This window comes from Lagenorhynchus albirostris, chromosome 1 (assembly GCF_949774975.1).
Source record: "Lagenorhynchus albirostris chromosome 1, mLagAlb1.1, whole genome shotgun sequence".
NCBI lineage: Eukaryota > Metazoa > Chordata > Mammalia > Artiodactyla > Delphinidae > Lagenorhynchus > Lagenorhynchus albirostris.
In genome coordinates, this window is record NC_083095.1 from 116,266,590 (window position 1) to 116,291,238 (window position 24,649).

The following is a 24,649-nucleotide window of genomic DNA, read 5'->3' on the forward strand; positions in this document are numbered from 1 at the left end:
TAAGTCCTCAAAGTCTTTGCATAAATTGTTTGCTTTTTTTTTTTTAAAAGAAAGGTCCGGATTTTTGGGGTGTAATTTTATCATTTGTAAGTAAAAGACACCCTTTTGGTCCTAGTTGCTTTTGAAACTGTATTTAAGCCTCTTTGGCCCCTGGGCCAGGGTCTTTGTGGTGAGCATAAGAGATCCTGAGAGGTGACCTGTCCCCTGCACCTGTGGGAGGGAAAGTGACTCAGGAGCTCAGAGCCAAAGGGAAAAAGTCCTTCCAGGCCCGCAGCTAGCTCCTTCCCCCACATTCTCGACACTCTTCCTTCTTTGAACTTGTGGATGGTTTCAGCGATCCTGTCTTTGTAGGAAGATAGTCATCAGTCAGAAAGTTCTCTGTTCTAAACTTTCAAATGACAGGAGAAAATGACTCGACAGCAAGTTCCTATCGGCAGCTGAACAGCCTCAAGTCCAGCAATTCCGGGCTTTGTGGAGGGATCAGCAGGACTTGGTCCTGCTCTCAGACCTGCACTGAAAGTCATCGTGGATGTTCACGTGTATGACCTGAGACCCAGCCTGTCTCCATCTGCAGAGCAAGATATGAGTGTGTGCCCCGTGCCGGGTTTGGTGAAGCTGGAAAGGGTGCGGTGCCCTTCCAAGAGACATTCAACAGTGACACCTATTCTGTGGCGGGAGCTCTGCAAGTTTCCTACCGTGAGGAATCTCACTTGGTCTCACAACAGTTGTCAACAACGCCCCAGGGATGGGGCACGTGATTCCAGAGATCTTCTGGGTAAACAAAATTAAACAGTTTTACAAGAAAGGCAGAAATGTTGGCAGGTAAGGAATCTGAGGCTTGGGGAGGCTGGGCATTTTCCCATAGGTCACATGTGGAGTAAGTAGCCAGCCCAAGAGCCTAACCTGCCAGCACGGGCCAGGTGCTGTTGCAGATACAAGGTTTAAGGCCCTGTCTAGGACCTTTATAAGCTTACAGTGTGATTACAAAAGTGATTATCAAGCTAAATTAGATACAAATATTAAATCTTTCGTATATTTGTGGCACACCAAATTTCTCTGCCCTTGGGCTTTGCTAACCCTCTGTCTATAGCCAGTGCCACAGGTTTCCCTTGGTTTTCCACGTACAATTCTATAGCTAAGTGTGTTGAGCACTTACTGCTGTATATTGGGCATTGTTGTAAACCCTCACTTGTATCTACTCACTTGATTCCTCTGACCACCCCCTGAGCAGGTGCTCGTGACAGAGGCAGAGGGAGTTACTAACCTTCCCCAGGGCACATGGCAGCCCATGGAAGAGCCAGGACTGGAGTCTGGGTCTGTGTCTGGAGTTCACACTCGGAGCTGAGGAGCTCTGCTGCCTCCCGCCACACCCACTGCCCCGGAGGACGACGGTCTTCCATTCGATCCTGTGTCAGGGCCTCCCAAGTCCTCCTGGTTCTTCGTCCTCCAGCTCTCCCCTTCGTTTGTGAGTGTCTGTGCAACCCAACAGCCTGCTGCTTGCCTCCACTCTGAGTGCTTTAATCAAAGGCACAGAGAAATCAAAGTTAACTTCTGAAGCCACAGACTTGAACTGCAAGGAGGTGCTGAGAGTTGCCAAGGTTTAGAAGGTATGGGGAACGGTCATACTGTGCTAGCTGAGACTGTGAGGGAATGGAAGCTGAATAACCAGAGGAAGCAGGGCAATAAAGAGAAGGGAAACTGAAAAGAGAAGCAGAGACACTGATAGAAAGAGTGGTTGAGTTTTAGAGCTTTCTTGTTTTCTGACAACTCTCAGTTGATCCATGAGTATCCTTTGGAATGTTTTCTTGAGTTAACTTGAGTAGATCTCTAGTCTTTTCAAGCATATAGGTATTTTGGGGGCCATATTATGAATTACTTTCGATGCTAGGGCAACACGTTTTTAATTCTCTAGGCCTGGGGTACCTAGTAACTATTTCTGAGATGGAGAATGGTGTCATTAGAAGTGTGTTAAATGAAGATTAATCTAGAAGGAGTATGTAGGAGAGATGGAGAACCGTTTGCTACTGTGATCTTTGGATCTCTCGTTTTGCCATTGATGCCACCTTGGTGCTGTGCTAACCTGACTTATCTGGGCCTGATCTCGTGGGGTGATCTTCGGGCCACCCCACCATCTCCCTGTGTGGAAGGTGGACTTGGGCAACATCAGCAAGTCCCTGGGTTTGGGTGAGTCTCAGGGAACATTTACCTTCCCAACCCCCAGGAGACTTTGGGATGAGAACCTTCTAGAATGGTATGTAACCATAATAATCTTCTTGTGTAATGCACCTTTCATATTAGTCTTACACTCAAAACTGCACTTGCACCCTGAAATCAGTAAGTTGTCCTCACTGGGACACCATTGACTGTGGTCACTAATAAAAGCCCTCACCCCAGAGTAGCTCGTTCAAGAGTAGGGGGTGGTCGGGCTGCAGTCTGGAGACCCTGGACAGCGGTGGGCTGCCTTGTGGAGGTGGCACGTGTTTCTGCTAAGCTGGGTGGGCCTGGGCTCTAGAGCCCTGCCAGTGGGCAGGGTCCGACCTTTGTGCAGGGAGGGAGAAGTTCTGCGGGGCAGAGCCAGCTTCAGGCCTGAGAGCTGTGTGCAGGTCATCTTGAAGGAAGGGGACCCCTCTGCCCAGCCAAGGCCCAGGAGTGGAAGGACTCAGCTGTGAAAGCTGGCTCCCCGCCTCCTTAACTTGGGGTGTCAGGGTGGGGTTATGTATGCCGGATGGGAGAGGTGATAGGTACCTGCCTCGCCATCCACGTACCAGACGGAGGGCATTCCTTCTGAGCCCTACCCAGGGACTGCATGAAGACCAGTAGGTTTTGCCCTGTGGATGGACCTTATCTGGGGGCAGTGGGAAAGATCCCTCAGCAGGGGAGCAGCTGCACTTGGGCAGACTCCTGTGCGCTAGGGATCTTTATCTGATTTCATCTGCATCCTGCGAGGTAGGTAGTGTTACCCCCTTTCACACGTTAGGGAACAGGTACAGAACGAGCCGTCATCTGTCTTAAGTCACCAGCTAGTCAACAGTGGGGCTGGGATGAAGTCCCCTGTCTGCTGCTCTTACAGTCAGTTTCCCCGTACCTTGGCCCTTCTCCCTTGCTGCCCCTCTAGAACAGCTCCCACTGACCCCCTCAGCTGAGGACGGTTAGGCGCTTGGGCTGAGAGGTTCGTCGGCGGTCACGGGCCTCTGGGTCACAAGTTTGCACTTGGACTCTGAGGCCTGCCAGGAGGGACGGCAGCCAGCCCGCCTGTTCCTCTCTGCAAGCCCCCTCCCGCTGGCTGCAGGCCGCCAGCCTAGCTAACCTTGTTCCAACTGCCTCTGGCCTCTGGCCCTTCCAGGACAGGCTTGTTTCCTGGAAGGGACTCGGAGAGTAAGATAAACCAGGTGTCTCTAGTTAAATGCCCTCCTGCCTTTGAAAGGGCCAGGCTGGTAAGCCTTCCAGTCCAGCTCCTTGATTTGCCTGGTCCATCTCTGGGATTGGCCGCCTTGCCTTTCATCAGGAGCCAGTCGTTCCCGGCCTGTCACTGGGAGTGAGTATGGCGTTCTTTGGAGATGGGCACAGTGCTCCCTACAGAGCTAGACAAGGAAACAGGATCTGAAAAAGATGGGTGACGGGGTCCCTCCGGGGCTCCTGGCACCTCCAGAAGGAGACAGTCCGTGTCCCTGTCCACTCTCTCTGGGCAGATGTATCCTGGCGTTTAGATAACGAAGAACTAGAACTAGATAACAAACTAGAACTAGAACTAGATAACGAAGAACTAGAACAGAACAGGCCTCCCCTCGACTTGCCTGCCGGCTTCTCCTGTGACCCAGGTATTGTTCCTGATTCACACATGGCTTCCTAAACCAGCTTCATTTTCTGAAACAATTCACTCTACCACCACCTCCCCTTCATGGAAATTAAAAACAAAATTTTTTTTTGGTCTGTGTCGTTGCTGCTGGATTCTAAAATCCTTCCAGTCTAGCCCCATGGAAAGGTTAGGTGTGCCCAGTATAACCAGGTTGGTCCACCCCTGTGATGGGCAGAGGCGTGCAGGCAGGAAGCATCGAGCTCTCCCTCCTGGTCATCACATGGTCTGCACGTCAGAGGACTGCCACTGTATGTCCAGAGCTGCTTCCCAGATGTTAAGAGGCCAGGTGTGGAGTTAGTCCCTGTGACTTTGCTACCAACCTCAGCAACAAAGATATTTAGGGAGCATCAAATATGGGGAGGCCAGAAATTGGCAAGGTAATGCAGCATGGCACTGGGTCTTAGAATTTCCATTTGAAGACTTCTGGTTCATTTTGTTGAGAAATTTGTGTTCCCACCACCAAGAATTAATAGTGGTTCATATTTGGTCATATCTGCTTCACATTTTTAAATAAGAGAAAGAAAAGTTTCCCCCTTTGTCTCTCCTTCCCTGCCTCATTCCCTTTTCTCCTTCCCAAAGGCAACCACTGTTCAGAGGATCCGCCGGTTTGTTGCATTAGCATCTGGGATAAATGAATGACTGGAGGTGAGACTATAAGAGAATTGTTTTAAATGCTCTACGGGAAGTCAGGACCTTAATTGCTGCACTGGGGAGGGATGAGACCCCACAAGGGGGACATGATTGCCTAATGGTTTGAAGACTAAGCTGTTTCTAAAGGTGAACCCAGACAGAGGCAGAGCCGTGGCTTGGCTGGGTTGGGATGTCCAGGCTTGGGTGCCCTGAGCTTACCTTCCCTCCACGGTGGAGAAGAGACCTTATGCTGCCACAGAGATATTCTTTCCCCTTCCTTACCCAGCATACTGCTGCCTTTTGTCCCTCAAATATGCTGAACAAATATTGAATAGTATTGATCTGAGGGAACACCTAGTTCTTTGCCTGTTTGGAAAGGGGCATTTTGAGTTGCCTGTGGTGCTCGCATATCTAACTCCAGGCTCACAAAGACCAGAGTCTCACTGGCTTCCTCCCTTGGAGAACAAAGAGCACAGCATCCTCCATCGTCTCTGGGAACGCCCAGCTCTGGCCTGGAATTGCCGTTGTTCCATGGCTGCTGCCTTTATGGGCCCTTGTGCTTGCAACCTGGATGGTCACATGGGTGAGGAGGGATGCTATGCACCTCATTCAGGGCCAGCTGGGTGCTAGTGGCCATGTTTGTTTAGCCATGTTCTATTTGGACCCTTGATGATCAAAATGTGAACATCATTTGGTAAACTTTCCTTTTTTTTTTTTTTTTCTTCTTTTTGGATTTTATTTTAAAAGAGTTCAGTGACATGGATCTTATTTCATGAGATGCAGTAAGGTACAAGTCATGGAAATTTTGAAGTTTGGGTAAACTTTCCTTTTACCTTCAACATTCCAGGAGCTGGAATCCTTACACACCAGGAGTAGCTCTTTGAACGTTTGTCAATAGAGGCGTGCCTTATGGTGTTTGTTCTTCCTTACGTATACATTTCCTAGCCAGAAGTGTCTAAAAATAGGATCATACCTCAGTTTGCCAAGAGGCCTCACCCATGCTCCTGCTTGGCAGGTAGAGGGATTGAAAGATGTCCCTTCTTTCTTTACATATTTATTTTTCCATATAAAATAGAGTAACCGTATTAACAAAAAATTGGAAAATAACCCCGCCAGCCTAATGCAGCCATCCTGAGCATTTTAGCACATTTCCTTCCAGTCTTTTTCCAATGCATTTTTTTATACTTTAAAAAAAATTTTATTCTATTTATTTTTGGCTGCATTGGGTCTTCATTGCTACGTGCGGGCTTTCTCTAGTTGCGGTGAGCAGGGGCTACTCTTCATTGCGATGCGTGGGCTTCTCATTGCAGTGGCTTCTCTTGTTGTGGAGCACGGGCTCTAGGCACGCAGGCTTCAGTAGTTGTGGCACGTGGGCTCAGTAGTTGTGGTTCAAGGGCTCTAGAGCACAGGCTCAGTAGTTGTGGCGCACGGGCTTAGTTGCTCCGTGGCATGTGAGATCTTCCCAGACCAGGGCCCGAACCCGTGTCCCCTGCATTAGCAGGAGGATTCTTAACCACTGCGCCAACAGGGAAGCCCCCTATGCATTTTTTGTTTTGAACATTAGGGTACGTGTATCTTCTTTTTTTAAAAATATATGTATATTTATTTATTTGGTTGCACCAGCTCTTAGTTGCAACAGGCAGCCTCCTTAGTTGCGGCACGTGTGCTCCTTAGTTGCAGCCAGTGGGCTCCTTAGTTGCGGCAGGTGGGCTCCTTAGTTGTGGCATGTGCACTCTTAGTTGTGGCATGTGCACTCTTAGTTGCGGCATGTGGGATCTACTTCCCTGACCAGGGATCGAACCCGGGCTCCCTGCATTGGGAGCACGAAGTTTTACCCACTAGACCACCAGGGAAGTCCCTCCTATGCTTTTGTTTAAGCATAACTATACCCACAGTATTGATGTGAGTTTATATATGCTTTGCTGTCACTTAACATTAGAATAAGCATTTTTTCTGATAATAGATAACCTTTATCTCTTTAAAAGTGCTGCATAACGACGAATTGCATGAATCGCATCAGTTAATTACCATCCCTGTATTATTGGATGTCTAGGATTCTAAATTTTGCCTTCCTACAGTGAATATTTTCTACCTGTAGTTTTTTCCGTATTCAAATTATTTGCTTTGGCTAGATAATCAGAACTGGAATTACTGGGGTATCAAGTGAAAAAGAAATCTTTATGTCTCTATAAATGTTGCCAAAGTGCTTTTCAGAAGGGTTTACCAATTTGCATAGACCAACAATATACAGATGTGGCCGTCCCTCCGGGTCCCCCACCCCTCACTTTTGCTAATTAACCTCTCTAAGTAATAGAATAACTTCTTTCATCAGGTTAGTCTCCTTTTGTATTGTCAATGGGTTTATTTTATAAGATGTCCTTCTGTGACTTGTCTATTCTTATCCTTTTAGTTGTCATCTATTAATTGTTTTTTAAGTGGCAGATGATAAAAATGAAAACAGTATAATAGAGTAAAACCGTGAAAAATAAGTAAAAAATAAGTAAAACAGTAAAAAATAAGTCCTCCATCCTTAACCCCAATCTCTCCACTCTCTACCCAGAGGCAAACACTCCTTCTTGTTTATTTTATTTCTTTCAAGTCAGCTTTTCAATGTTTCATCCAGAATTTATGTGTGTCCCACCGGACACATTCACAGAAAATTAAATGAAAGCAACTTGAGGGTATTTATAAAAGGCGATGAGGAGAGTGTGAGCCCTGGGAACACCCCTGCCCCAGGCTGACTCTTTCCCCCCAGTAAAGGAGACCTGCCTCTGGACTGCTCACCCAAGGGTTACATCCAGGATGTGGGACTCATGGGTCAGTGAGGTGATCCTGAAAGAAGGCTGCCCACCAAGTTGGGGGTTTTCTCAGTGACTCTAGTGTCAGATACATGAGGGAGCTTCAACATAAGAGGCCAAGGTCTGTCTGAAGAGGCCTAGGCATTCCAGAGGGAGCCAGGCACCCGAATCCCTATGCCTGCACACTCCTAGGACTTTACGCGCTCAAGCCCCAGGCCACGGCTGTGTCAGCCCCAGACTACTGCGTGGACTGTCCTTTCCCACTTGCCCGCTGAGGCCTCACTCTCTCCTCTTCTCTATTTTGGCGATCATCCTCTGCTTCTTACACGTTTCTCTCTGAGGATCCTGATTCCTTACCCTCTGACTGCCCCCCCGCCCCGGCTTTCAGGTCCTCTTCCAAGGGCACTCTCTGCCCCAGCTCGTGTCAGGCCCACTGGGTGTCTCTCCTCTAGCAGGTCCACATGGTCAACACCGTAAATATAGGAACTTATTGGGGAGGGCAGCGAGGATGGGGACCATTGGGCAAGTGGCCCAGGAGGAGAGAAATGACAGGGTCAACTCCATCTTCCTAAGATGGCAACAGGAGATGTGAACCAAAGGCTCAGGGTCTGCTGGAGGCTGGGTTCCCAATCAGGTATTAGTGGTGGCTGCTGCAGTGTAGTTTTCTCAGGGCTCCTGGGTTCTCAGGTGGGCTTCTTAAGGGGCTAAGAGGCTGATGGGATGGAAGGCTTCACGGGGCTACCTGCTGTGAGTCCCAGCAGGACCACCGTGGTGGCCAGCAGGGGGCCTTGGGGCAACTTCTGGCTGTGATGTGGCAGATTAGTGGGTGCTGGGTATCCAGGGCCCCGCCCACCAGTGGTGGAGTCCCAAAGAGGACTTTGGACAACAGCAATGTTTTGTCTTCCCAGCCTCGCCCAGGTCACCTGGTCAACTGGGGCTCCACAGTTACCTTTATGTCGCAATGTTTGCATCGTACTGATTTGAATTCCAGCATTTCTTGTGAGCTACTGTTTTGTGAGGGGCCAGAGTTTTTCACTTGCACCTTTCAAAGAGCGTTTGCCGGGCTTCCCTGGTGGCGCAGTGCTTGAGAGTCCGCCTGCCGATGCAGGGGACACGGGTTCGTGCCCCGGTCCTGGAAGATCCCACATGCCGCGGAGCGGCTGGGCCCGTGAGCCATGGCCGCTGAGCCTGCGCGTCCGGAGCCTGTGCTCCGCAACGGGAGAGGCCACAACAGTGAGAGGCCCGTGTACAGCAAAAAAAAAAAAAAAAGCGTTTGCCGTACACCTACTGTGTACTGGTCAACGTTAAGATAAGTAGGGCTCAGTCCCTGGACTTAAAGGAATAAAAAATGTCCACTAAGAACTAAAAAGCAGTAGGGTCTAAAGCACTAAAAAAGAGGTATAGATGAAGTGCGTTGGTGGTTCATGATGGGACAGGTCCTTACTGGCTGGGCTAATTAAGGAAGGCTTCATGGAGGAAATGGCATCTGAGAGTGCGTTAAAAATGGGTGCAATATTTTAGGGCATTTTTTAATAAGATTTTAATCTTACAGATGGACGTGTCTTTAGTGGAAAGAACAAAGTGAACACTTGGATGCAGGCAAGATTCAGAGAATCAGTCAGTTCATTAGAATCTAGGATAAATGAAGTGGAGGAGTGATTGGAGGTGAGGCTGGAAAAGAGGTCTGGGACCATATTTTTGGAGGACTTCAAATGCCACTCCCAGAAATAGGAAAGCAGTGGATGTTTATAATCAGATTTTGGACAGAGAACAGAGGAGTTGGGTTTTATGCCTCCTTGTCCTTTCTGAGTAGGACATGAATAATTTTTTTAAAGTGGCTGGTGAACCTTGTTCTTATAGAAGTTATGACACTTGATCATTAATAAGGAAAATTAGCTACTCCCATTGGAAAAAAATCTCTTTATTATCTGTTTCATGCGTCTCAGGGTGCAAATCACTACTTAGTCTAAGCCAGTGCTTCTCAAACTTAAGTGTGCATCAGAATCAACTGGAGGGGGGGCTTGTGAAAACACAGACTGCTGCCCTCACTCCCAGAATTTCCGGGACAGCCAAGAATTTGTTGCTGATGCTGCTGGTCCGGGGACCACACGGAGACCCTCCCGATTAAACTTCCTACCTGACCTTTCTCAATAGATCCACCGGGTGGCAGCAGAGAGCACCACAGTCCGCGCACCGGCCAAAGCTGGAGTCCTCAGGCCGGGGCTGCTCGGGGCTGCTTCCCTGAGCCATCGATGCAGGCCTTAGCTACTGAATAGCCACACAAAACAGCCGTGACACCCAGCTGTCCAACACGCAAGGACGCCTTGTAGAAGGGAGTGCTTGGTGACTTGGATCTCGTTCCTTCTCCAGGGTGTCCCCACCCCAAACACTCTCCTCCAGGCCCTCAGATCTCTCTTCAGCTAGTCCCTCCCTGAGGAGTGGAGTGTATGTGATAACGTTCAAAGTTGCTTCCACAAAGCTTCTGAGGATGAGGTGACCTAGAGCTTGGAAAGGGAACCGTGGGGTCCAGAATGGAGGGGTTAGGCTGCGGCCGCGGGGTCCACCTGATGTCCTCAAATCAGGGACGCGCGGCCCGCTGTGTCGGCAGAGAACAGCCCTGACCCAGACACAAGGCTGGAGGTAGCCAGGTGCCGTCCTGGGTGAGACGCGTTCCACCGCGCCTCCGGGTGTCTAATAAGTCTGCAGGTTTTTCGGTTAATCTGTGAATCACTGAGAAAGAATCCACCCTGTTCTGGTCAGAGGTGACAAATGGAGTGAACTGTAATCAACAAAGGGCAAAGGGTCAATTATGCCTTCTGCTAATGGCTCCTTAGTTTCCCTCTGAAGGTTTTCCTCTGGTTCTTTAGAGTCTAGTCTGCTTACGATATTTATTCTCCTTTGTTTTATACTTGCTAGCTAGCTATTTTTATCCTGGTTAATATACTTATTATCAATAGTATTCCATAATGTGTTAAAGCATTATTCTAGTGTTTTTGAACATTTTTGAACATCTAATGTTTTGAACATCATGAATATCTTTTAAAATCACTATATATTTTTCTATCATGTATAGAAAATACATTTTACTTAATTCTTGTAGGCATTATTTTCTTTGGTATTTGGCATTATTTTCTTGGAGTGATATCCCCAAACAGGACTTATTGTGTCAAATGCCTTTTTCGCATGCAAGTGGAATTTTTATTAACTTTTTCATTTATGCAAATAATTTATGCTCTTTATTTTAAAATACAGATAGGTAAGTGATAATAATATGAATATGAATGAGAAGGATGGGGGGGGAGAAGGAGAGTCACCCTTGGTTTCACTATCTAGAAATCACTTAATATTTTTGTGTATATTTGCCTAGGCCTTTTCTCTATATACAGGTTTATTTTTATAAAGTGTGGAATCATACTTTTTGTACTGTTATATAACCTGCTAGAGATATCATAAATGTATACAAATCAGTAGTCTGTTGTAGGACATTTAAGTTGCTTCTTTTTTGTTTGCTGTCATAGGTGATACTGCTATTAATTCATTAAACAAATATTCACTGAGCTCCCACATATGCCAGGTGTTTTGCTAGAAGCTGTGTCTACAGGGGTAAAATTGTCAGCAGAAGACAGGATTGGTGGGGAAGAGACCCAGCTGAAAGGCTCCTGTCATCAGGCTGGGTTTTCTCCATTCTGTTTCCTCACATGGCTGAGAGGGACTCAGCGCTATGACAGCAGCCACTGGCTGGGTGCGGTTCTGTCTCTTCCATCAGCGCCAGTGTTTCCTGGTTTCTCTTCCTGCCCACACACCTGCCAGGGTGGGGCCTCATGGAGTTGTCCTCCTTCCTTCCTGAAACAGCCAACCAAAGCCAGAGGGGTAGCCTGGGAGCTGGTCCCACACCTCCGATTCTGTTGTTCCTTCTATGCAGTATGTTCAATGATCATGAGAGTGACTAGACATATTCATTGTCAGTTATTAAAGAAAAATGACACTGGCTGCTTCACTGTGGAAAAGTCTCCCATGGAGGCTGCTCCATCCTGCTAGATCCCTACCCTTTCTTGCATGCTATTTGCTGATACATATTTGGTGTATTGGGAGGGAGGCTAAGACCTTTTTTTTTTTTTTGCGGTACGCGGGCCTCTCACTGTTGTGGCCTCTCCCGCTGCGGAGCACAGGCTCCGGACGCACAGGCTCAGCGGCCATGGCTCACGGGCCCAGCTGCTCCGCGGCATGTGGGATCCTCCCGGATCAGGGCACGAACCCGTGTCCCCTGCATCAGCAGGTGGACTCTCAACCACTGGGCCACCAGGGAAGCCCAAAAGGCCTTTTTAAGTTTACATTTTCATTACCCCTAAAAGAAGCCCCATACCTATTAGTAGTCACTCCTTGTCGGCCCTGGCAACCACTCATGAGCTTCCTGTTTCTGTGGATTTGCCTGTTTGGGACATTTTATATAAATGGAAGCATAGAGTATGTAGCGTTTTGTGTCTGATTCAGTTTAACATGGTGTATTCAAGGTTCGTCCACGTGGTAGCAAGTATCAGGACTTCATTCTTTTTTATGGCTGATACTATTCCATTGTGTGAATATACCACATTTTGTTTGTACACTGGTCAGTTGACTGGCATTTGAGTTGTGTCTGTTTGGCTATTATGAGTAATGCTGCTATGGACATTAGTGTATAGGTTTTGTTTGAACATAAGTTTTCAATTCTCTTTGGTGGAATTCTCTCTAGGAGTGGAATTCCTGGGTCATAACGTATCTCTGTGTTTAACCTTTTGAGGAACTGTCAAGCTGTTTGCCAGAGGCTGCGTAATTTTACAATCACACCAGCCTTGGAGGAGGGTTTCATGCGTTTTTCTTTGCAGTGACCATGACAATCTCTAAAATCCAGGCAAGTGACAAGCCACCTGGCCCAGTGGCTCCCCAGCTCACAATGCCACGTGCAGGAAGTTTTCAACTTGGCTGTGATCCTCTTATCTTTCTGCAAGACAGGTTGACGTGCGTCCTAGGTCTTCATGTGTCACGATTGCATATGTTCTTTAGACAGTTGTCTCTCGTGACTCATATTTTCCCTTCTGGTACCTGACTTTTGTTGGTGTTGGTAACCTATGAGGCCAGTGACTTCAGTGCAGAGGCTCTATCACACTTTAACCTAGAATTCCATTGCTTTGGACCAATAATAACACTTTCTTCATACAGTCCTTTGTAATTAACAAAGCCCTTTCCTTCAGGGCCTTGGGCTCTACTTTCAAAGGTGTTGGCCTTATTAAAGCACAGTAATCCCTGCTAAGGTGTGTTAATGGCCAGCAAGATGTTGACCTTTCATCGGGGACTCACTGTGTCCTCCTGTTTGTCCAGTACAAATGAGTCCGTAATGGTGAGAATAGAGTAGCTGTGGGGGCCCTTTCAAACCCAGCCCTGGAGGACTCCCCCTCTACGCGTGGGTTATAACCTTCGCATTGCTGTAGGAAGGTAGTGCCACGTTCAAGCCAAATTTTTCTAGATTTTTCCTCATACACAAAGATCCTTGATGAAAAAGCTAAGATGGGTGGCAGGATTTCAAGGAATTTTTCTTTCTGCTTATGTTATTTGAATTTTCCAAAACATTGAACATGTAATAACTGAAACTTTTAAAGAAAGCAAAAGAGGGGTGTGAGGCCCAGGGTCTGGATGCCTCTGGAGTTGACAGTTCTTCCACAAGGACAGTTCCTATTTATGAGCACTCCTTCCTTCCTGTCCATAAGCTGGACCTCCATGGCTGAGAACATTCTCACAGCCATGGTTTCTTTAAAAGGAGAGCTTTTGCAGAAGACTTGTCAAATATTTTTTCGTTAACTATAAATTACATACAACTCTTTTCCCCTAACAGCAGCACCAATGTACACGTTAATTCCCTCTGAAAATGGTCAGGCATGATTACTCCTCAGAAAGGCCACGTTTCTGTCTCTCTCACTCCCCAAAGTTTCTATATTCCCAAGTATTCTCAGTAGGAACTTTTCATTTTTTCACCTCACCCTGGATAAAAAAGATCGCAGATTCTATGGGTGAACCCCCTTCAAACAACTCCTATGACAGCTGTGTGTTTCCAAAGGCTGAGCAGTCTAGAATCCTAGTTCCTGAAGGCCCTGTGGGTAATCTAAAGGCTGGGTGTTCCTTGTTTCAATTCAAATTTATTTTCTAGCTTGAATGCAAATACACATTTGCAGTACTATCCTAACACCACTTACTAGTGCAGTCCATCTGTATGTTTCCTATCCTAGCATTATATCACTCAGAGAGTTCTAATATTCCAACAAGCTACCAGCCTGGAAATAAAGCAATTCAAATTCCCAGGAACGGTGGGCTGCCATATTACCATTGTTCTATTTCCCTGTGGTACTTATTCATCAGAGATTATTTTATAAGATGATCTCTTATAATTTCGGAGGTCATTTCATCCAGTTCTGTTTCCAAAAAGGACTGTATCTAAAATGACCCAGGATGTGGCTGTCTACCATATTCTTATATTATGAGTGTGGAAAGATGACATGTTTGACAAATAATTACTTCCAGGATCTAATTTTTATGAATTTAGGAAGTTGTACGTGATCTAACCTGAATATTTTTTTTGCTGTGTTGCATGCCATTTTCTCAGGGTGGATCTGGTAACTGAAAAGAGTAAACTCTATGCACTGAGTACATTTTATGTACCAGAAACCATACATCATGCTTTACAAACATTACCTTATTTTATTTTTAAAGCAGCTCCGTGAGGTATGTATTACTGGCAGCCTTTTCCAGATGAGGAAGAAGAGGCCTAGAAGCATGAAGCAGCTCGCCCAGGTGACCCAGTGAGACTTCTGGTTAAATGTGGCAGGTTGAATGCACTAGTTTACCACTACTCCTTCCTGAAATTCTGCTAAAACATCACATTCAAGAGATTTTTTTAATGGCTGTAGAACAACCGCAATAAGAAGAGGACAGTAAACAATAGCAATAAAATCTGCAGAGCTGAAACGAGATGGACATGTGTCAGTTTAACAGACCAGAGAATGGTATGTTGTAGCAGACAGTGAAAGAAGCTTGAAGTATGAAGAATCCTCTGAAAATGGTACAGATGGGGCTAATTATAGGATTTGTCGAAAATTTGCACAGATCCTCTTTCATCCTAGCAGAAGACTAGACATTGGTTCCCTGGAGCTGCTGGCTTTGGGCAGTTGCACAGCTGAGGAGAGGGCACTACGCTACACTGGGGATTGAGCTATAATCTATATGCTGAATGATGAGACCACCGGCCCCTCCACCACCCTGCTCCAAGAGCACTGGCAGCCAGGTTGATACCTTCCAGGCAGGAGGCTGTAGGATTCCTTTCTGGGGAAGATGACCAGCTCAGGACATAGAACTTAAAGATGCTGAGGGTTAAGAGTCCCCACTGGAAGTGCCCCATCAAAACAACAGGAGCTTGGGAAGAGACAGGCAGTCTAGCTAGCAGAAGGAAACAACCCTTGGGCAACAACATCAAGGTCCTATGATCAGTTGATCACCAGAGAATACATACTCAAGCACAGGAGTTTGTAATAAGGGAATATTCAGAAAACAGAAATAATCCTTGGACTTCAGAGTTTAAGAGCAGAAAGAAAAAGAGAAGATGAAGTTAAGGAAATCACCCAGAAAGTAGAACAATAACAACATACAAGAGATGGAAAATAGACATAATAAAATGATAGGATCCTTCCAGACAGTCTAACATCTGAATAATAGGAATTCCATAGAGATGGAGCAGAGATTATAGAGGGGAGAAAAGTGTCAAAGACATGATTTGAGAAATTTCCCCATATCTGAAAGACACGAATGTACAGACAGAAAAGGTCCACAGAGCACCAAGCACAATGCATGAATATAGATCCACACGAGGCATGTAGTGGTGAAATTTCAGACCACTAGGGGCAAAGAGGAGACCCTATAATCTTCCGGGGGGGGGGGAAGGGGATATTAGGAATGAGACTAGTGTCGGACTTCTTAAGAAAAACAAAATATAAACTAGAAAATCTGGACTAATGCCTTCAAAATTCAGAGAGAGAATTACTTCTCCATACCTAGAATTCTGTACATATCCAAAACACCAAGACAACTTCAGAAATGCCAGATCCTCAGAGGGCAGAAGCAGAAGCAAGAAGAACTACAATCCTGCAGCCTGTGGAACAAAAACCACATTCACAGAAAGGTAGACAGGATGAAAAGGCAGAGGGCTATGTACCAGATGAAGGAACAAGATAAAACCCCAGAAAAACAACTAAATGAAGTGGAGATAGGCAACCTTCCAGAAAAAGAATTCAGAATAATGATAGTGAAGATGATCCAGGACCTCGGAAAAAGAATGGAGGCAAAGATCAAGAAGATGCAAGAAATGTTTAACAAAGACCTAGAAGAATTAAAGAACAAACAAACAGAGGTGAACAGTACAATAACTGAAGTGAAAACTACACTAGAAGGAGTCAATAGCAGAATAACTGAGGCAGAAGAACGGATAAGTGACCTGGAAGACAGAATGGTGGAACTCAGTGTCATGGAACAGAATAAAGATAAAAGAAGGAAAAGAAATGAAGACAGACTAAGAGACCTCTGGGACAACATTGAACACAACAACATTCACGTTATAGGGGTCCCAGAAGGAGAAGAGAGAGAGAGAGGACCCAAGAAAATATTTGTAGAGATTATAGTCGAAAACTTCTCTAACATGGGAAAGGAAATAGCCACCCAAGTCCAGGAAGTGGAGAGAGTCCCAGGCAGGATAAACCCAAGGAGGAACACGCTGAGACACATAGTAATCAAATTGACAAAAATTAAAGACAAAGAAAAATTATTGAAAGCAACAAGGGAAAAACGACAAATAACATACAAGGGAACTCCCATAAGGTTAACAGCTGATTTCTCAGCAGAAACTCTACAAGCCAGAAGGGAGTGGCCTGTTGTATTTAAAGTGATGAAGAACCTACAACCAAGATTACTCTACCCAGCAAGGATCTCATTCAGACTCGATGAAGAAATCAAAAGCTTTAGAACTTCTCTAAGTGGGGAACACAAGAGAAGAAAAGGACCTACAAAAACAAACCCATAACAATTAAGAAAATGGTAATAGGAGCATACATATGGATAATTTCCTTAAACGTGAATGGATTCAACGCTCCAACCAAAAGACACAGGCTCGCTGAATGGATGCAAAAACAAGACCCATCTATATGCTGTCTACAAGAGACCTACTTCAGACCTAGGGACACAAACAGACTGAAAGTGAGGGGATGGAAAAAGATATTCCATGCAAATGGAAATCAAAAGAAAGCTGGAGTAGCAATACTCGTATCAGATAAAATAGCCTTTAAAATAAAGAATGTTACAAGAGACAAGGAAGTACGCTACATAATGATCAAGGGCTCAATCCAAGAAGAAGATATAACAGTTATATATGCACCCACCATAGGAGCACCTTAATACGTAAGGCAAATGCTAACAGCCATAAAAGAGGAAATCGACAGTAACACAATAATGGGGACTTCAACACCTCACTTATGCCAATGGACAGATCATCCAAACAGAAAATTAATAAGGAAACACAAGCTTTAAATAACACAAAAGACCAGATAGATTTAATTGATGTTCATAGGACATTCCATCCAAAAACAGCAGATTACACTTTCTTCTCAAGTGTGCACGGAACATTCTCCAGGATAGATCACATCTCGGGTCACAAATCAAGCCTTAGTAAATTTAAGAAAATTGAAATCATATCAAGCATCTTTTTTGGCCACAACACTATGAGATTAGAAATCAATTACAGGGAAAAAAACGTAAAAAACACAAACACATGGAGGCTAAACAATACGTTACTAAATAACCAAGAGATCACTGAAGAAATCAAAGAGGAAATCAAAAAATACCTATAGACAAATTACAATGAAAACATGATGATCCAAAACCTATGGGATACAGCAAAAGCAGTTCTAAGAGGGAAGGTTATAGCAATACAAGCCTACCTCAAAAAACAAGAAAAATCTCAAACAATCTAAAAAAAAAAAAAAGCCAAATCTTGAAAAATTTAATTCCTTTTTACCCTTGGTGTTTCCAAAATTGGAAGATTATCCTAGGAAGAGGAAGACTTAAAGTAAGCTGGTGATCCATCCCAGGAAACATACCTGGAGAATCGCCCAGGACAAAGGTAAGAGGAGACCCAGAGTGGCGCTGTGGGACTGGCCTGGAGAACCACCAGTCCAGGCAGGTGCAGGAGTATGGAGGGCTCTTCCAGGAAGTCGGGTGCGAGCTGTCTCCAGAAAAAGATGCCATTGGTACAGGACCAAATGAATTTTATCGTACTGAGAGACTGCTACTTTTGCAGGAAAGTTAGTGATGAGTTAGTAATAAGTACATAAAAAGTTAAATGAAGAAAAGTGGCAATTGTTAACTCCAGGAAAAACACAAAGTTGTCTAAGAAAGAAGGTATTACTATATATAGTGCACTTTATGGTCTAATAATCACATGGCCATAGGGTGTAAGCACTGAATATTGATTTAACCAAAATTATAATATGGCTCTATTTGGAGAGTGGAGGAGGGCAAGTGGGCAGGGAGACTGAAGAGACCAAAAGCTCTTTCCATTTGGAAAACCAATAGATCTAAAATTTAAACAGAATCTAGATATAGCCATGTAAGTGTCGTGTTTGAATATACAGAGATAAATATCAGAGTAAGTAGCTAAAAGCAGCTGTGTCTAGAGAGTGGGAATCAGGGTGTAGAAGATGGAGCAGGAGAATCCTCATTTTCGTTAAAAAGCTTGTAGAACCACTGGACTTTCAAAACCATGGATATGTATAACTTTAAATTCTTTTTAATGAAGTCAACAGCAAGTAGTTGCAGAATCACTATCTGAACCCGATTCTGTCTGAAGCCAATCCCAATTTTTCCTCTCAAGATAAATTCTTTGTACTTATTGGCCTCTGGACTTTGATTTTCTTTAGAGTTTGTTTGTACAATTGATCCAATAATCTACAAAATCCAGGAGCATATGGGCTGGGGTAATCCCACGGGGATTACCGTAAGTGACAAGGAGAACTTGTTTTGGGGTAGGAGGGATGTCTCACAGAGCCAGAGGGCAGGGAACTTGAAGCAGGAACTGGGGCACCACAGGGAACCCTGAAAGTTCTTTCTCTCCTTTGCTTCTATATGCTCCCCTGCCTGTGTCTGCTTTGTTTATCTGATTCCCAGTTCACAGGCGAGGAAATAGTCCCTCATAGCCTCTCAGTCTGCACCTGAGGGGAGCGCTTGGGAGGGGATGAGATAAACCCAATTTGAATGCCAAGTTCTGGAAAGTCAGAAGGGAGGCCCCAGTGGGAAATACATGCTCTTTTAGGAGCTTGAAAGGGGTCATCTAATGAATGGCGTTTAGGGCCCTGGACCCTGTCTGCCCCAAGCGGCCTGCTGGTCCTGGGATGTCCCTGCAGATCTCAGGCATCAGCAGGCAGCCATGCCCTGCATGGGTGGCTGGACTGGGGGAGCTGTAGGGATGTCTGCAGAGAAGTCATTTACTTGTGTTGGAACAAACACAGGGCTTAAGCAGCAGAAATGGCACTGACTTGGGGATGAGGAAGGCATCCCAATTCAAGCTCCTTCTTTGATTAGCTGTATAGCCACTAGCCCCAATGGGCTATTGAGAGCTTGAAGTGTAGCTAGTCTGAGAGCTTGAAATATGCTCTGAGTGTAAAATGCACACTGGAATTTGAAGACTTAGTATCCCCATAATACAAAATATCTCATTACTATTTTATTCTTATTAATGGTAATGTTAATATTAATGTTGAAATGGATAATATTTGGGGTATATTGGCTTCAATAAAATATATTATTAAAATGAATTTCACCTTCCTTTTACGTTTTAAAAATGTGACTCTTAGAAAAATTAAAAATTACTAAGATGGCTCACGTTATATTTCTATTGGACATCACCAATCTAGACTCTAGACCTAACACATTGCCTTTATTGAAAAGAACAAAATCACTCAGGCTTGGCATCACTCTAGAAAGCTGCGGAGAGGTGTTTGTGCAATCCTGATGCCTTAGCTTCCATTTAGTGTTAAACAGCACCTTGTTTTTCAGGGTCCCAAACCCTGGTAAAATCCACAGCTGTCCCCTCTCTACTCTGCCTGTGACAAACCAGCCCTAACCACAGGAGACAAGGTGAGGACAGTGTTCCTGACAGAAGACTCATGTACCCTTAGGGGCCTGCAGAAGTTCTCAGGGGACCTGAAGGCCATTCCACTACTCTGGAAAGCCTGACGGAAAGCAATTCTACAGCTTCCCAAGTACTGATGCCTTGGCCAAGGAGATCAGTGTTTCTTGGCTCGAGGCTTCTAGCAACCCAGCCAGGCAAGGTTGATGGTCTCAGCTATCAGAAGCTCCACCTGGCAATTAATTGTAAGTCTCTCTGACTTACGAAAATGCTGAAAAGTTAATTATTCATTAAGATGTAATGGGATAGACGAAGTTTTTCCAAATGTACTAAGAGAATGATACCCCTGGTGCCCCTGGTGATGGAAAGTTTAGGAAGCTCTGACAGAAGTCATTGTGTCCTTCAGGGTCCTGATTCTTGCATGTTTTGTTTCCACATTTGGTTGGTAAGTGATGGAATTTCCCTTAACTTTCCTCCAGGGATATGTCCTTGGCACGTACATCCCTCTGAAATTCATAGAATTTTGAGATTTGGGCGACTTCAGTTATTTCTCCATCTGGAATGATGAGCAACCTATCATCACTGTCAAAGCCCCACGACCAACCCCCATGATCAGCCCTCCTTACACCTCACCTTGGAATGTACCAAGCTTTAAATTATCTCATCACCAAGAACTAAGAGTGGTCACCACAAATTCCACAAATTCCTGCAGCTCTGCACGCCACTGGCATACCCACAGAACCAGTTCTCCATGCTCCTTGGGACCACGGGCACCTGGGCCCTCCCAGTGCGCTACCATCCCACTCTCCTCGACCTCCACCCTTGGGGAAGGCGGCATTGATCAGGAATTAAGTGCGTGTGCTCAGGGGCAGGCTGCCCGGGCTGTGTCTCCACACCTTCCTTACAGCTTGTGAAACTGGGGGTAAGTTATTTCATCTTTCCGGAACTCATTTCCTTATCTGTAAGCTAGGGTTTATGAGAGCACCTACCTCACTGGGAAGGATGTGATATTTAATTATGTACGTGCATCTAAGTACATGTATATGTGATGAGATAATGTGGGTAAAGCTCTCTGTAGTGCTTGGTTCATGGTTGCTCTCAGCAACCGTTAGCTCTGCTTAGTTGTTATCGGCTCTGTCTTTTCACCTGCTTTCTCCCCCGGCCACCTGGGCTGCTCAGAGAAAGCTTGAGAATCAGACTGCTTGTCTCTGCTACAGAGTCACTATACTCCCCCACTGGGCCTCCCCATGGCCTGGCCATCAGTGTGTGTGTGTGTAAAAGTTTTATCCACAAATATGTGTGTCAGTGTGTCCCTTTTGGTAACAGCTTTATTGAGATATGACTCGCATACCATATAATTTACCCCTTTGAAGTGTGCAATTCAATGATTTTTAGTATTGCTGCACACAAGCTTTCTCTAGTTGCGGCGAGCGGGGGCTACTCTTCATTGCGGTGCACGGGCTTCTCACTGCAGTGGCATCTCTTGCTGCGGAGCACGGGCTCTAGGTGCGCGGGCTTCAGTAGTTGTGGCTCGCGGGCTCTAGAGCGCAGGCTCAGTAGTTGTGGCGCACGGGCTTAGCTGCTCCATGGCATGTGGGATCTTCCCGGACCAGGGCTCGAACCCGTGTCCCCTGCATTGGCAGGTGGATTCTTAACCACTGTAGCACAAGGGAAGTCCCCACCTGACTTTTATAACTGGAAGGTTTGTACTTTTTGACCCTCTTCACCCATTTTGCCCATCCCCCCAACCTTTTCCTCTGGCAACCACCCATCTGTTCTCTGTATCTATGAGCTTGGTTTTTGTTTTATTAGATTTCACATATGAGCAAGATAATTTGTCCTTCTCTAACTTATTTCACTTAACATAATGCCCTCAAGGTCCATCCATGTTTTGCAAATGGCAAGATTTTATTCTTGTGGTTGAATAATATTCCGTTGTGTGTGTGCATATGTATATGTGTGTGTGTGTATATATGTATATATATATACACACACACACACACACACATATATATGTTTATGTCACATCTTCTTTATTCATCGGATGATAGACACTTAGGGTGTTTCCATGTCTTGGCTATTGTAAATAATACTGCTATGAACATGGGGGTGCATTTATCTTTTCTTTCTTTTTTCTAAAATTAATTTATTTAATTAATTTATCTCTTCAAGTTAGTGTTTTCATTTTCTTTGGATAAATACCCAGAAGTGGTATTGCTGGATCATATGGTAGTTCTTTTTAATTTCTTTTGAGGAACCTCCATACTGTTTTCCATAGTGGACACACCTTTTTTTCTCTTTAGATCTGCCTATTCTGAACATTTCATGTAAACGGGACCATACAATATGTGGTCCTTTGAGAAGAGGTTTTTTAAATCAGCATAATATTTCCAAGATTCATCCATGTTGTAGCATCTATTAGCACTTCATTTCTTTTTATGGCCAAATAGTATTCCATTGCATGACTATACCACATTGGGTTTATTCATTTATCAGTTGGTGGCCGTTTGAGTTGTTTCACTTTTTGGCTACTGTGAATAATGATGCTACGAGCATTTGTGCATACATCTGTGAATGGCTACAGTTTTCATTTCCCTTGTGTATGTACCTAGGAGTGGAATTGCTTGGTCTTATGTTAGGTCTCTGTTTAACTTTCTGAGGAGCTGCCAAACTGTTTTCTGAAGTGGTTGCACCATTTTACCATTCCTATCAGCAGTGTAGGAGTGTCCCAATTTCTCCATATCCTTGCCAACACTTGTTATTATCTGTCTGTTTGATTATAGCCGTCCTAGTATATGTGAAGTGGTATCTTATTATGGTTTTTATTTGCATTTCCTTGATGGCTAATGATGTTAAGTAGCCTGGCAATCATTTTAACCAATGTTTGCTTATTATCTCTTAGATTGTCATTGTGGGTGTTCCAATCACTTCCCAAACTTCACAAGGTCCTAATTCCTCTCATCTCTAGAGATTCCATCTCTTCTGCTATTCTCGAACATCTTCATGCACTGATTCATTCTCCAACAAATAGTTACAGTAAGTCCCCTACCTACGAATGAGTTCCATTTCGAGAGTGTGTTCGTAAGTCCACTCTGTTCTTAAGTCCAACAAAGTTAGCCTAGGTACCCAACTAACACAATCAGCTATATAACACTGTACTGTAGTAGGTTTATAATACTTTTCACACACATAATACATAAAAAACAAACAAAAATAAAGAAAACATTTTTAGTCTTATAGTACAATATCACTCACTCCTGACATTGATGGTACAGGTTCTAGTTCCTCGCTGGATTCAATTCTGTCTACCCTCTTGCTTCTGGACATCCTGGGCTTGAGAAACAGATACTGTATTACTGTACTCTATACAGTACTGTAAAGTACACAAAAGCACAACCTCTCGTAGAGGATGCATGCACGTGACAATGTACTCCAGGCCCGTGAACTAACTTACGTGATTGGACATGTGAACGCGTGTTCACGTCTTTGAAAGTTCGCAACTTGAAGGTTCATATGTAGGGGACTTACTGTGTTGAGCTTCTTTTATGTGGCACGTACCGATGGCTGGGGATATACAACTGAGGGGCCACTTACAGTCTGATGGCAACATGTCATCATGGAACTCCTCTGCTTAAAATGCTTCAGTGACATTTAAAAATTGGGGGTAAAATTTAATAGCAAAATTCGTGGCAACCAGGGTTCTGTGTATATATGAGTGTTAGGCCAGCCCAGCTACCCTCCCCGCCATTCTCGCTGCCTCACATCTTCTGCTACTGTCTTAGGCTCCAAATGAATAATACTTTCATGCAGCCTGGTCCCTGTTCTCCACTGCCCCTTCTAGACTGTAAGCTTCTGCAGGAGGGGATGATTCTAACGCATCCTTGCATTTCCCACAGCACTAGGACAATACTTGGCACCTTGAAAGTACTCAATACAATACCACACGATGTACTTGATACATTTATCATTGAATTATTAAATGAATAGACGGCTAAATAAGCGAATGAATGAAAATATGTGGTTCTGCTAGGTAGTACAATTTACTTTAGTTTTTAGTTGGCTGAAGTTGGGCTCTATTCTTCTTTTTTTCTTTTCTTTTTTTTCTTTTCTTTTTTCAGTACGCGGGCCTCTCACTGTTGTGGCCTCTCCCGTTGCGGAGCACAGGCTCCGGACGCGCAGGCTCAGCGGCCATGGCTCATGGGCCCAGCCGCTCCACGGCATGTGGGATCTTCCCGGACCGGGGCACGAACCCGTGTCCCCTTCATTGGCAGGCGGACCCTCAACCACTGCACCACCAGGGAAGCCCTGCACTCTATTCTAATCCTCATTTTAAACTAGCCTGAATGATATGCCAGGCCTGCTGAACTGAGGGCAGCTTTATTTTAGTCAAATATTTATAACAAATAGTGATGCTCTAAGGGGTTTTAAGTCATGGCGTGTTCAGATTTGTTTGTACCCTGTAGGGTTTTAAGAAAAATGAAATAAAATGACATAACACAAAATAAAATACCCACATTGCGAACATAAACAAGTTGAACAGAGTCACGTTTGGGGGCCTGTGTGGAAATTTGCAAGGAAAGCTGGAGAGTTAAAAGTGTCCAGGCACGGCGCACCTTCCCCTTCACCCTCATACAGGCAGGACAAAGGTCTCTCTTCTCTTAGGACAGGGACATGTTTCTTTCTTGGATGGTTTTGTTGAGGGAGAGGATGGAGGGGGAGGAAGTGGCCTTCTCCTGGGGTATCCAGCTGGGTCTAGCCCTGTGGGAGACAGGATGCGGGCCAGTCAGGCCCTCCAGCCCCCTCTGTCAGGCTGTTTCCTATTTTCAGAGGTCTATAGGGTGGCCCTTGTGAGGCAACAGTAATGAACACATTGTCCTGAAATGTAAACTGGGGAGGGAGGAAATGCCTGGCATTGGTGATATGTCTGTCTGCTTATTTGCCGAGAATGTTGTTTGGGGGAGATAACGTATACGGTGGAGACAGTGTTTTCAGAGATGTTTGTGAAGATGACGTCCTGATGAAGGACTAAGACGATGACATCTGAAGCAGGACGCATGTCTTGCAGCCCTCCTGAGCTTGCCCTGGGTCCTCCCTGCAGCTCCTTCCTCCATTTTCAGGGTCCTCCTAGTGGCCCGTGCTCTGACCACCACACCCCCCAGCTTCTGGCCTCGT

At 45.1% G+C, this 24,649-nt stretch overlaps 1 protein-coding gene across 3 annotated transcripts in view; it reads left to right on the forward strand.

The window, feature by feature from the left end:
- Positions 1 to 940: 940 nt before the first annotated feature.
- Positions 941 to 24,649, forward strand: part of MYZAP (myocardial zonula adherens protein) — a 136,286-nt gene continuing 112,577 nt past the window's right edge. The window contains exons 1-3 of one of the 3 annotated variants that reach the window (XM_060150754.1): positions 17,224 to 17,473; positions 19,405 to 19,485; positions 20,190 to 20,399. The gene's annotated coding sequence lies outside the window, so the exon portion shown is untranslated. Of the gene's footprint in view, positions 1,466 to 17,223; positions 17,474 to 19,404; positions 19,486 to 20,141; positions 20,400 to 24,649 lie in introns of those variants that run through there. The other 2 variants (XM_060150769.1, XM_060150759.1) reach the window with 2 other exon arrangements.